We start from the raw sequence: 12963 nt of genomic DNA, 5'->3' as shown, positions 1-12963 counted from the left end.
TCCCCCTCCCCTCCCCCTCTCCCTCTCTCTCCATGTGATTCAGATCCACACCCATGCCTGAGAAATGAGAATACATACAGAACAGAGATTCTCAGCCAGGGAACTTTGCCCCTGTGAGTGTTATGGCTTGAATAGGAAATGTGGCTCCCCACCCCACCACTCCGTCCCACTGCCATAGACCCTGGGTGATGCTGTTTGTTTTGGGAGGCAGGGCCTGCACAAAGGAAGTGTCTCAAAGGTGGTGGACCCCCAAGGAACACTTCCTTCCTTTTTAGCTCCTTCTGCTTCTGGTCCCCCTGACAGGGACAGCTTTGTGCCTCCACAGTGCCCCTGCCTCTGTTCCAATTCTGATGGACCATAGGCAATTTGGTTTCTAAGAAAATGAAGATTTTGAGAAAGCTTCCTGCTGTTTGTTTACACTGAAGCCACATCATTTTACCTCCCTGTGAACACTGTTCCGAGGTTCTGATGTCGAATTCTCTCTCTCTCTCTCTCTCTCTCTCTCTCTCTCTCTCTCTCTCTCTCTCTCTCTCTCTCTCTCTCTCTCTCTTCCTGCTGCCTGCAGTTTTGGATGTAGAACTCTCAGCTATCTCTTAGCTCCAGGTCTGCCTGGGTACCACCATGCTCCCCGACATGATGAAAATGAACTAAACCTCTGGAACTGTAAACAGGCCGCAATTAAATGCTTCCCGTTACAGTATTTGCTGTGGTCATATGTCTCTTCCCAGCACTAGAACCCTAAGACAATAGACAAGCAAATGTGAGTCACAGAGTCCTAGTGACAGCCACAAAAGGACATGTACCATTCTGTGGACAGTGTAGCCAGGATCACAGGCCACACATCACAGCCATGGAACACTTGGGAAAAATTGTAAAGTGGATGTCCTGGGAGGATGAAGACCCAAAGAAATTTAGCTGTGCAGAGGTGAGATTGGGGGTAGGACAGGAAAGAGCCAAGTTCTCCCTCTCTGCAATCAGGCAACAAAGATTTGGAAGGTCAAGACATAGCAGAAGCCTGCCATTTGAAATATGAAAATAAAAAGCAGAAGGAAAAACAAAGTTTTTTTTTTCCTCAAAAGTCATGAGTGGTGACTTCAGCTCTCAGTTAACATGTGGTAGGCAAGGATTACTGTTTCTCAATAAGCCCTACATTCTTGGTTTTCTAAAGTAGGTTAAGCATTATTCCTTTTATGAAACAAAGCTGAGGTTGGCTTAAATATAGAATTTACACATAAGCATCAAGAGAAGGAGAGAGACCTGTACAAGAAAGACAGCCATGTACAGGTTACACGGAGCACCAGCTTCTCATGAGTCTGCCTCAAATACAACTGCAAGAAAGAACACTAAATTAAGCTCAGGGTCTCAAGACCAGAACTGCTCCAGATGTTTAACATAGACGATCTATTTCTTTTTAACATGCCCACCCATGTGTCATCCTGTAACTGGCATACTGAATGTGGTAACTCTGCCTGTCACCACAGATGCCAATGAGCAGAAAAAGGAATTCAGGCTTTAAGCTGCATTTTGTGTAAAGACCTGGCAATCTGAGAAGTCAGTGGATTAACACCCTAAAAAAAACCTCCTGCCTTCCCATTCACCAGCCAGCAGATTATACAGGGAGAATCAGGAGGCGGGAGAAACGGAGGTGGTTAGCATCCTGGAGCTCAGTCTTGTCTCTCTGATCAAGGGATGTCTCTGGGACTTGTGATGTCTGTCTCTCGTGATCACCTTTTTGCACTCTTCCCTCATGCTCTGAATGTGTGGGGGCAGACATTCCTCACATTGCTGAGTGTAGTTAATGTGTGCTAGCACCAACATGTACTCCTCCAGGGCATCTGGGATGGAGGAGGGTTAACTCTAAACAAGCCATTAACAGTGTCTGTGCTGAGCTAGTCACGTGTGTGTGCTAACTTCAGCCTCCAATATGGAATTTAAAAGGGGCCCTGTCCACCCCTCCATCTGCTACCGATACTTTTGGGGAGACAAGAAAAGGATGCAGTGAGATAGCTTACCAACCCTTCTACTCCATGTCCTTTCATGAAGGTGCAGGACTGAAGGCCTAAAGTAAGTCCTGTGTCTGGTACCATCGTCACTATCAGCAAGCACACATGCAACACTTGAAGGGTAAAGGAAATGGAAGAACTGAATGACCTCCACTGAAGAACTGAATGACTTCCACTGAAGAAATGAATGACCTCCATCTGAAGATATTTTGAAGACTTGACACTTTTGGGAACTACATTTGGTAACATGGCAACTCCTTGGTGCACCATAAGGCCGCATGTCTTGATGGAGATCACAGCTCTCGTCTTGGAGGGAATAAGAGACCATTTATTCTGGAGACAAATACCAATGGCTATTGTACAGGAACACCGATTCAAGTTGCCCAAGTAACACATTCTGATGTGGAAACCTTTCATAAAGTTTTTATAGTCTTTTATAGAATAAAAGAAAGATACAAGTCAAAGAATTTTTAATAATACCTTAGTGGAGACGTTGGATTGACAAGGTAGAGGGATTCTGCTCTGGGACTTGGATACTATTGGAAGAGATTCTTAGTTTAGCTCTGGGTTGGTGGAAGCTTATCTTCAGTTAACATTTTCAAATGGCATACCTGGTAGTCACAAGGATGATAGGTGGGACACAGAGGTGGACAATCAACAACAATTAAGAGGCTAAAAATAGCCAAAGATGCTCAGGCTTTGATCTGCAACAATGTAACTCTCTACAGTTACGGTATTCGGTCTCCAATTCTCCAATAGCTGAGGCTTGTAAGTTACTCCCTTACTTCATTTCATTTTATTTTTCAAATTCACATTGTTGAACCACTTCATCAGAGACCAAATGGAGGTAAGGTTCCAGAAAACCACATTTTTCTTAGTTTAAGTTGTTTTATACACATTTTTAATTACAATAGAATTACATCACTTTCCCCTAGCTCTTTCTACCTCTAGTCCTCCCGTAGCCTCTCCACTCTCAAACTGATAGCCTATTTTTTCACTATTATTATTGTTACATAGTATATGTGTGCACAAAGATAAAAGTGCAACCTCCTGAGTTGTTTTCTTGTCTGTGCACATATGGTTGCAGAGCTGACTGTTTTGTATCAAGGGGCTCATCCAGGAACTTCCTGTATATCCAACACTGGCCTCAGACAAACCTCCTGCCTCAGTTTTCCAAATGCTGGACTTACAGTTGTTATCATTGATATTCTCTTAGTTATTCTCTTGGTCTAAATGCAGCCTAGTGGCCCCTATGGAAGGACTGTACTGATCATTCTCTCCATAAGTTGCCCCATAAAGCAGTCCTGATGTGGTTCCCTTGGGACCAACAAAGGCTTCTCAGAGAAGCAGGTCCCTGTGCCCTATCAACTGTTACATTGTCTGCCCCTAGTATGATTACTAGAGGTAGAGCCTCTACCCTACAACTCCCATTCCAGATTTGGGAGACCTGAGCCCAGAAGCAGAGCCCATTGTGTGGGCAAAAATGATGAAAACCTCAACCGGAGGCACAAAGAGCTTTGCCCTGTGTTCACTAAACCTCCCCACCTTGTCTTCTATCATCACTGTCTCAAGGCCTTCTCATCTCACACTCCTGCTCCGAAGCACAGCTGCCTTGCCCCTCTGTCTCCCCACAGACCTGACATGGTCACAGGTAGGATCTGGATTTTGTCACCCTCCTCAGACTGAGTCCTTTGGAGGCAGCAAGGACATGATTTGTTACCAGTAATTAAGTAAATAAATTTTAAACGAACAACTAATTGAATTCAGATAATAAAACCAGAGTCTCCTGACTTGCTCAGCATCATGCAAGATGCACCAGAACATATCTAAACATTATGCCTCTTTTTCTACTCTGCTTTTTCTAAGCCTTGGAAGTAGTTCCCTTTTAAAACTTGTCCCCTGTAAAAGTCAGCTAACATCATGGGAGAAAGTAATACACTTAAGCCATCTTAAAAGGAATGGACTATAAAGAGGAAGAAAAGCAATAAAACTAGAAATAGAGAAAAGAGAAAACACACACATTCACGGAGGCAGGAGAGAGAGAGAGAGAGAGAGCTGATCACATCGGGGAAGTAGCTCATTTGGTAGAGGGTTTGCTTGGTGTGGGTTCAATCCTCAGAACCACATTAACCAACCATGATGTCATACTCCTGTGATCCCAGGATTCAGGAGATGGAGGCAGAGCAGGAGGAATCAAAGTCACATTTAGCTACATAGTATATGTGAGGCCAGCCTGACCTAATGAGATAAGAGGGGGGGAAGAAAGGGGGGACGGAGAGGGAGAAAGAAAGACCGTTGCTTGCTTCAGATCATCACAGGAAGGTGGTCCAGAAATGGGACTTCTGTCGAGCATGAAGTGTATCAGGTGCCTGCACTCAGTGTACCCACAGGGTTAACTCCTCTGTGCCTTGTACTGAACTCCAAACAGCCCAGAATAATCAAATAGTTTATGTCATGACCTGAGAAAGGCTTGAGGCTTCCCAAAAAAGTAAGCCCTTGGCATGGCTGCTGGAAGAGACAGACTCCAAGCTGAAGGACAGGTTATCCCTCATGGCTGGAGTTCATGCAGGTTTTGCACTGAACACTAATAATATGCAACGCTTCTAATTGTGTTACATGTCTGCAGTTCATTATGTTATAGAACACTGACTTCACAGAGCCGAAAGCATTTATCCAGCATTCTGGCTTTCTGCCTCCAAAAGGTGTTGTCATTATGAATGGGAAAGCTAGTGTGACATTCCTTTGGTGTTCTTTCTGTCTCCCAAAGCTATATTCATTACACACACACACACACACACACACACACACACACACACACACACACACTATTTTTTGATTAGTTAGAAACACTGCAGTCAGGGAGTCTCTTACCAATTAGGAACCAATGAACAACCATCTCCCAGTGATTATCTGACTTCCTCATTGACTCAGGCACCAACATCCTGCTAGAGACACAAGTGAGCAAGCCCCAGCATAGTTCCTGACTTCTGAGCACCTGTACTTTAACAGGGAGTAAATATCAACCAGAAAATTTCATATTCTGGAAAAATAAGAGCAGCCATGAAGAACCGCTACTAGAGAGACGCTTCATAGAAGATTCTAGAAAAGTACACCATTGGCAGATTTGAGATCGTTAGAAAAGGCTCTTCTGAAAAAGCAAGTCTTAACATTTGGGATAAAGGATGATTCTGAATGAATGAGAGAAAAAAGTAGGGTAATAGAGTCCCAGACAGACAGAGAGATTGGAGGAGGTATGCACTCTGGGGCAGGAGCAAAGATTTCAACCCAGAGACAGTCACACAGTTTGCCTCTGTATTGCTCTAGAGTTATCATTAATAGCATCCTGAGCCCTAGATAGACTCACCCATTTTACCTAAGGAAATTTCAGTGTATGTCTGTTGCTCTAGAGCAATGGTTTTCATCCTGTGGGTCGTGACCCCTTTGGGGGTTGAACAATCTTTTCACAGGGGTCACCTAAGACTGTCAGAAAACACAGATTCTTAAATTATAATTCATAACAGTAGCACAATTTCAGTTATGAAGTAGCAACAAAATAATTCATGGTTAGGAGTTACCACAACATGAGGAACTGTATTAAAGGGTCACAGCATTAGGAAGGTTGAAGACCACTGCAGTCTAGAATAATCATTAATAGCATTCTGAGCCCTAGATAGAGTTACACAGTGTCTAAGGTAATTGCCTAAGACATCTGCTGTATGTCTGTTGCTCTAGAGTAATCATTAATAGTATCCTGAGCCCTCTCAGCATCTCGTGATAAACTCAGAGTTCAGGGTGAGGCACAGGGCTGTGCATCAGATAAGGCTAAGAAAAGGAGCAGGGACGTGCCAAGCCAACAAAGGGATTAGGCACCAGAGACATTTCAGAGTCTCCTACTTGAGACTCTGAGTTATTTTTGTTAACCAGGCAGCCATTGAATGAGAGAGACTGGGAATCCCTCTCCTCCCACCTTTCCAGCTGCAGTCTGAGAGCAGGGATCCTTGTTCTGTTACTCGGCCATCTTTGGAGGTGGGGAATGAAGCTGAAGCTGCTCAGCTCAATCCAAGATTACAATCCAAGGCAGACAAGTGCAGTAGCAGCAGAGGGAAAAGAGAGATGCTTTAGATTAAAAAAGCATTATCAGGTACAGCCTGGAGCACATGGAGGGGGTCGGGGGGAGGGAGAGAGGGAGAGAGGGAGAGAGGGAGAGAGGGAGAGAGGGAGAGAGGGAGAGAGGGAGAGAGGGAGAGAGGGAGAGAGGGAGAGAGGGAGAGAGGGAGAGAGGGAGAGGGGAAGCCCTGTGAAGATGTCTCCATGATGACATGATGGCCAGTCAGTTGGTCCAATGTGGCAATCCAGGCTGGAGTTAAGGATCTGAGAATAAATGCACCTACATACTGAGTGGGGGTGAGTCCTTCCACGCCTCCTCCTCTCAACCCCTGTATATTCTAGTGCAGACCCAGCCAGCCAGACCTCTTTCCTGCTCTGCTCACCTGGCCTCTAACATCTATGCCTGTAATTAAGTGGCACGGTTCCTCAGCCTATTAGAAGCCAGGCGGGCTTTCATTACCCGAGCTGAAGCACACATGGCATGAACTTGGAGAGGGAGGTGAGTTCATTTCCATCAGTTTGATCCAGCACCCACTGCGTGCCCAGGGCTTAGATGGACCCCAATTAATCCCCCCATAGTTCATGGTCTCCAGGATGCAAGATCCCTTCTGGTGGACCATCCCCTCACCTTCCCACCAGCAGCAACTTCATTTCCATCCTCAAAAATGACCGAAGAACACATCAAGGATCCCTGCTCTCAGACTAAAGGGGAAAGATGGGAAAAGGATTCCTAGTCTCTCTCATCTAATCTCTGCCTCGTTTACAGAAATAACTCAGAAAAATTCAGCGGCCAAGAATAAAGAGAGTGTGGATATTCTCACCAAAGGTTTCCTCTTGTCCCTCTGTCCAGAAATGAAACACCAGTGTCCCAGAGAGGGGACCGCCTGGGTGATTATTTCGTTCAAGGGCTCTTTTTTTTTTTTAATGAGGCAGCTCGAACCCCAGGAGGTGTCAAATCCAGCCCATCAGAAGGGACCTTGCATCCTGGAGACCATGAACTATGGGGGGATTAATTGGGGTCCATCTAAGCCCTGGGCACGCAGTGGGTGCTGGATCAAACTGATGGAAATGAACTCACCTCCCTCTCCAAGTTCACGCCATGTGTGCTTCAGCTCGGGTAATGAAAGCCGCCTGGCTTCTAATAGGCTGAGGAACCGTGCCACTTAATTACAGAAGGATCAGAAGAGCAAGAGAGAGAGAGAGAGAGAGAGAGAGAGAGAGAGAGAGAGAGAGAGAGAGTCCAGGATTTCAGAGCTGGAAGGCAGAATGCTATCGGAGCAGGAGAGAAACTGTTTCCTGACCTGGAAATAGCCCACACTTGGAGAGAGAGAGAGAGAGCTTTGCAACCCCCAGAGATACTAAAAACAGCAAGGGTCCTAACCAGGAGTTCCAAGGGGTTTTTTAAGGACCTGGGAAGTGAAGAACAGGGGTCTCTGAAGAAAACAGGGGCTGTTGTGGTGTAGTGTAGTGGGGTTCTCCCTTAGGGTAGGCTCCTGAGGACCCTGAAGTTCCCTTCCCCTCTTGTTTCCATACCACTAAGTCCAGAGTCTCATTATTTCTGGGTAAGTAAGGGCACTCGGCTCAGAATAGAGCACGTAGACATTGTCTGATGCATCTGCAAATGGACAGCAGCCTGTCTGGATTGTCCACTTCCCATGTCCAAAAGGATGCTAGAGGGCTCCAGTCTCAGAGTGCAACAATTAAAGTCATCTAGAGTAACAGAACATAGAGAGTGGATATGTGTGTGTGTGTGTATAGATAGATAGATAGATAGATAGATAGATAGATAGATAGATAGATAGAGGGATATGCACATATATTTATGTATAGTGTGGTATAGTGTGTTATTTTAGTGTTATAGGAATTTCCTGGAATGATTTATAAGCTATGGTCCAGTTAATCTAACAATGGCTGCCAATGAATGGAATGTCCAAGAATTCAGTGGTTATTTAGGTCAAGAGGCTGGATGTCTCAGCTGGTCTTCAGAATACATCAGAATCCTGAAGAAGGAAACCCCAGTGTCAGTGAAGGGATGGACTGCAAGCCTGAGAGCAAACAGTCAAAGGGAACATCCTTCCTCAAAGATTAGATGTGAATCTTCTCACTTCATAAGATTAAGCAAAAATGCCTCACAGGTGTGCCCAGCCATTACTGGGTTTTAGTTCACTCCAGATGTAGTCAAGCTGACAATCAGAAACAGCATCATACACAAGAAAGCTCCAAAAGGACTGCACTTGGCAGTGGTCTTACCTCTATGAGGGGACATCGGGGCTGAGAGCAGTGAGGACCCCTCTCCATCCATCTAGATGGGTGCCTGCATTTTTATTCTTCACTAATCTCAGAAAAATAAACGAGGCAAGCAGGCATTTGCCCACACTGAAGTAAAAGCAGGAGGGGAGGAGGATAAAGTAGATGCTGAAAAAGGGCCACAGCCAGTGGGGACAGAAACATCTTGCCACTGAGGGACAACAGATTGGGAAACACTGACTAGAATTGTTGGTGGTGGTGGTGTTAGTAGTTGTAGTTTAGTAATAGTAATAGTTTTTACTTGAAAGCAATAGACCAAATGAGCACATGAAATTTTACTTTTATTTACATAAAATCATTTCACATGCCACCCCTGGCCTCCTAAGTTAAACGTACTGTAGGCTCCTTCTTAATGCAGAGGCCTGAAGCTTTGCTATTTTTAAATGCCAGTGAATCCTTCACTGCGTGGATACTCCAGGCTGAGTCATAGAAGATGGGCCCCGACACCCTCACACAATCTTCTGTGCCGCTGTAGGACCCGCACACATTATCTCTTAGTACAACTCCTTGATCCCGTTTGCTTTCATTTCCCCTGGGAAACCCACCCATGATGTGTGCAGGCTGGTCGCACAGGCTCACACCACGAAACATAGGCCCAGAACACAGAAAATGTAAAGTCTGCAACCTGTAAGCTCCAATAACCAACATAGCACCAGGGTGGACCACATAGCTTTCCAAAGGTGGCATTGAGCCCAGGAGAGACAATGGGAGCTTGACTTCTCAACCACTGGCCACCCTGTGTTCTCTGTGCCTCAACACTTCAATGTCAGTAAATTATATTCTGCCCATTATGTGTTCCAGATCTCTCCCTGCCTTCTTCTTCAGAGCTAGTTGGGAGCCTCCTCTCTGTCCCCTGTCCCTTTTCCTAAAGACCCACCATACCTCATGAATAAATTACAGCTGTGCTAGACAGCTATTCACTATGGGTTTAGGACTGTAATCACCCACGGGAATGCATACAACCTATGTGTCAAGAGAAAAAGTCCAGGTCTTCATTTTGCAAAAGGTCCTGATCCAGTGAAGAGAGGTCCTGAGATGGTGATTATTTTATTTCCAGTTGACTGGGTGGGTGTTATTTCTGGGTGTCTGGGAGTGTATTGCAGGTAGGATTTGTGTATACATTGCTATAATCAGTAGAGACATGGGGTGGAGGACATCATCTATCCCTATAAGATCTGAGAAGGAAGAGAGGTGGTTCTCTCTCTCTCTCTCTCTCTCTCTCTCTCTCTCTCTCTCTCTCTCTTTCTCTCTCTCTCACTAGTGAGCTTCAACATTGATCTCTCCTGGCCCCTAGACTGGAACTTGAGCCCTCTCAACCCTGGTTCCTAAGATAGGACTCTGGGTGAAACTGCAAACCTATTGTGGGGCTTCTGAGTCTAATAAATCCCATTCCAAAGACACTTTCCATTGGTTCTAGAGAACCTTGCCACATGACCATCCACAGTGATCACAAAGCTCACAGACAGGCTGCCAGGGTTGTCATCCAATCCACAGACTGGCTTCCATCCTCACGAGAGGAAGAACTCATGGACTGGAAACACAAGGAAATAGGATGTGCTAAGAAATATTTCAAGTAGGCAAGAGAGAGAGGGAGAGAGAGACAGAGAGAGAGAGACAGAGAGAGAGAGAGAACAAGGGCCTGGGAGCATCCCAGGGCATGCTGAAGAATGGTGCTGTTCAATCATGCAGTTCTCACTGGGTGCCTGCAGTGTCCATACAGAAAGAACAGAACAAGCCAGCTGGACGATGGCTCTCCCTCAAGAACTCCACAGCCCTCCGGGGGGAGGGACAGTCTAAACAGAATATATAGAGGACTAATAATCACAGCCTCCCAACCAGGACAGCAGATGGGGAATGGGTTATAGGTCTGTCAAGGTGCTGGAGTTTTCATTTAGCATGAGGTGATCTATGGGTACCGTGAGTAAAGGCGTTAGGGAGGTTCCACAAGACAGAGGTACCAGATGCTGCTCTGCGGGCAGAAGTTCTCAAGACAGGCTGCCTGGAGGGAGTGACTCTAAAGTTGGACTCTGACAGAAGCATGCAGGGTTTTGTGTGTGTGTGTGTGTGTGTGTGTGTGTGTGGTGGTGGTGGTGGTGGTGGTCAGAGACTTCGGGTAGGAGGGATAGTAAAAGCTGGTAGAAGTAAGGAATGGGGACGTGAGCTATGCACAAAGTGCCATGCTGAGATTTCAGAGCCTCTCAGACTACCTCATCTAATCTTCTCACCCCTCCGAGGAAAGGAGGCCATTCTACAGACAAGAAAATCAACACAGGCTACTTGCATGATCTCCTCAGTCACAGAAGCTCCCAGTGAAGGCAACTTGCCCCATCACTGAAAGAGTCTCTACAGCTTCTTCTAGAAGATCCTCCAAGATATGAAACAAAGGAGAGGGAAATCTACGAGGAGGGAGCTCAGCACTAGCACTTTGGTCTTCTTCCCAGGGTATGGAGCACTTGCGTGGATAGTGGTCATCTCCTCCTGAGAGGGCATGCTACTGAGCATTCTGAGGCAACTACCATGACTTTTATGCCCGGGCAGCTGCCCTGAAGTGAGATAGGCAGGGATGTCACACAATGAGCCTACAGAGGTAAGGCAGGGCTACTGAATCCCCAGTACCATGAATCAGAACACTGGGCGCAATCAGTGGTGATCCACGGAGGAGGAGAAGTCAGCCTCCACCCTGAGGTCTAGGGACATGTCTCTCAGCATGATACAGACATAGGTAGGACCTCATTGCCTGGCACAACATGGCCATGTTCTAGAAAATTCTGTGTGATCTCCTGATCTGCTTGTGCTGTGCATGTATGAATGCAGTGGTAGAGGCCAACCTGGGATCTCATGCATACTGGACATACTGGGCAAGTACTCTTGCCTGAGCCCTAATTCAGCCCAGATCTGGATACTGTCTTTGGTTTTGGTTTTTGTTTTTTCCTTCTACTTTTAATTGGTTTGTTGTGAATTTCACACCATGCACCTAATCCCACTCATCTCTCCCTCCCCTCATACCTGCCCTCCACCCTTGAAACCTCCCCCCCCCCAACAGAGAAAAAAATTCTTTCTGTGGAAGCTGCGGTGTGTCACAGTGTGTCCCACAGTACACCCTTTTGTCCACACTTCTTTGTTTGCAAATGTTCATCGCAATGACTCATCTGTCTGGTGTGAGGCCTCTGGTTTCTGCTAGTCTATTGATACTGGACCCTCACTGGGACTCCTCTCAGATCCACTGTTGTTGCCCTGTGTCATGGAGATCCTGTAGTTTTGAACCTGTAGGACCAGCCCCTTCATGCACTCCAGCCGTACACTGATGGAGTACATGTTGGGATGATCCCATTCAAAACCTTGGATCTGAGAGGTATATGAGCTGGTTAGCTCAAAGGGTCTCCTATTCTCATGACCTCAGGGCATCTCACCACCACCAACCCCTGCAACCAAGGCCAGCTCTGCTCTGCTGCCCCAGTGAGACGCAGGACCCACTCTCCTGAGTGTTGTAGTTGGTGAAGGACATGGTCAATTCTCCCCCTCTTATGACCCTGGGACTGTCTCTCCTGCCCACCATAAATGGTGAGGGGTGAGGGAGAAGAGGAGGACGTCTCTCCCACATCCCTCTCTCATCTGCACCACTGTCCAGTAGACAAGAGGCAGGGCTGGTTCTCCCATACTCACACCCATGGTATTGGCTCACCTGCAACCCTGTGATACAGGGCCAGCTCTACTGTGCTGTCCAAGTGAGATGCAGGGCCTGCTCTCCAGAGAGCTATAGAAACTGAGAGGCAGGGACAGCCCTCCTGCTTTGATGACCTCGGGCCAATTCTCCTGCCTGCCATAGATGGTATGGACTCAGGGGGTGATACTCCCCCCCTACCCACATCACTGCAAGGTAGACAAGTTGTGGAGCCAGATCTCCTAAGCTCACACACTCAGTTTCATACACACACACACACACACACACACACACCTCTAACTGCCAAGATCAGCTCTACTGTTGTGCTCTGGCAAGGTGCAGTGCCCGCACTCTCAAATGCTACAGCTGGTGAGGGGCAGAAAGAACTCGTCTGCTCTAATGATCTCAGGGCCAGGTCTTCTGCCTGCTGCAGGTGGTGAGAGGCAAGGCAGGGGAAAGGGCTCTCTCTCTCTCTCTCATCCATGTCACCATACAGGAGACAAACAGCAGGGCTTATGCCTGCATCCTGGGGGCTAGCTCACCCTCAGTGTGTGGGCCATACTCCGAGTACTGCAGCTGGCTAGAGGCAGGGCCAGTTTACCGACTCTCATACTCCCAAGGGCCAGCTCTCCCACAATGCTCAGGTGAGGAGTGGAGCCAGTTCTGCAAAGCCGTCAGACATCAACATGTCTCTGAACGATAGCCCAGACCAGGGACATCTATCTGCCCGGCCTTTGGTGATAACAGACTCCCTACAGCTGCAGAGCCATAGACCCAGATATGTGCCCCTCCCCGGTTGCAGCACAGGCCATGACCCCACCATGGTCCTGGGTAACATTGCCAACTACTCACATCAGGCTATTCCTCACTACCCTCAAGACTCTA

This window comes from Mus caroli, unplaced genomic scaffold, assembly GCF_978045245.1.
Source record: "Mus caroli unplaced genomic scaffold, Mus_caroli_1 scaffold_1, whole genome shotgun sequence".
Classification (NCBI taxonomy): Eukaryota; Metazoa; Chordata; class Mammalia; order Rodentia; family Muridae; genus Mus; species Mus caroli.
Note: the sequence above shows the minus strand (reverse complement) of the source record.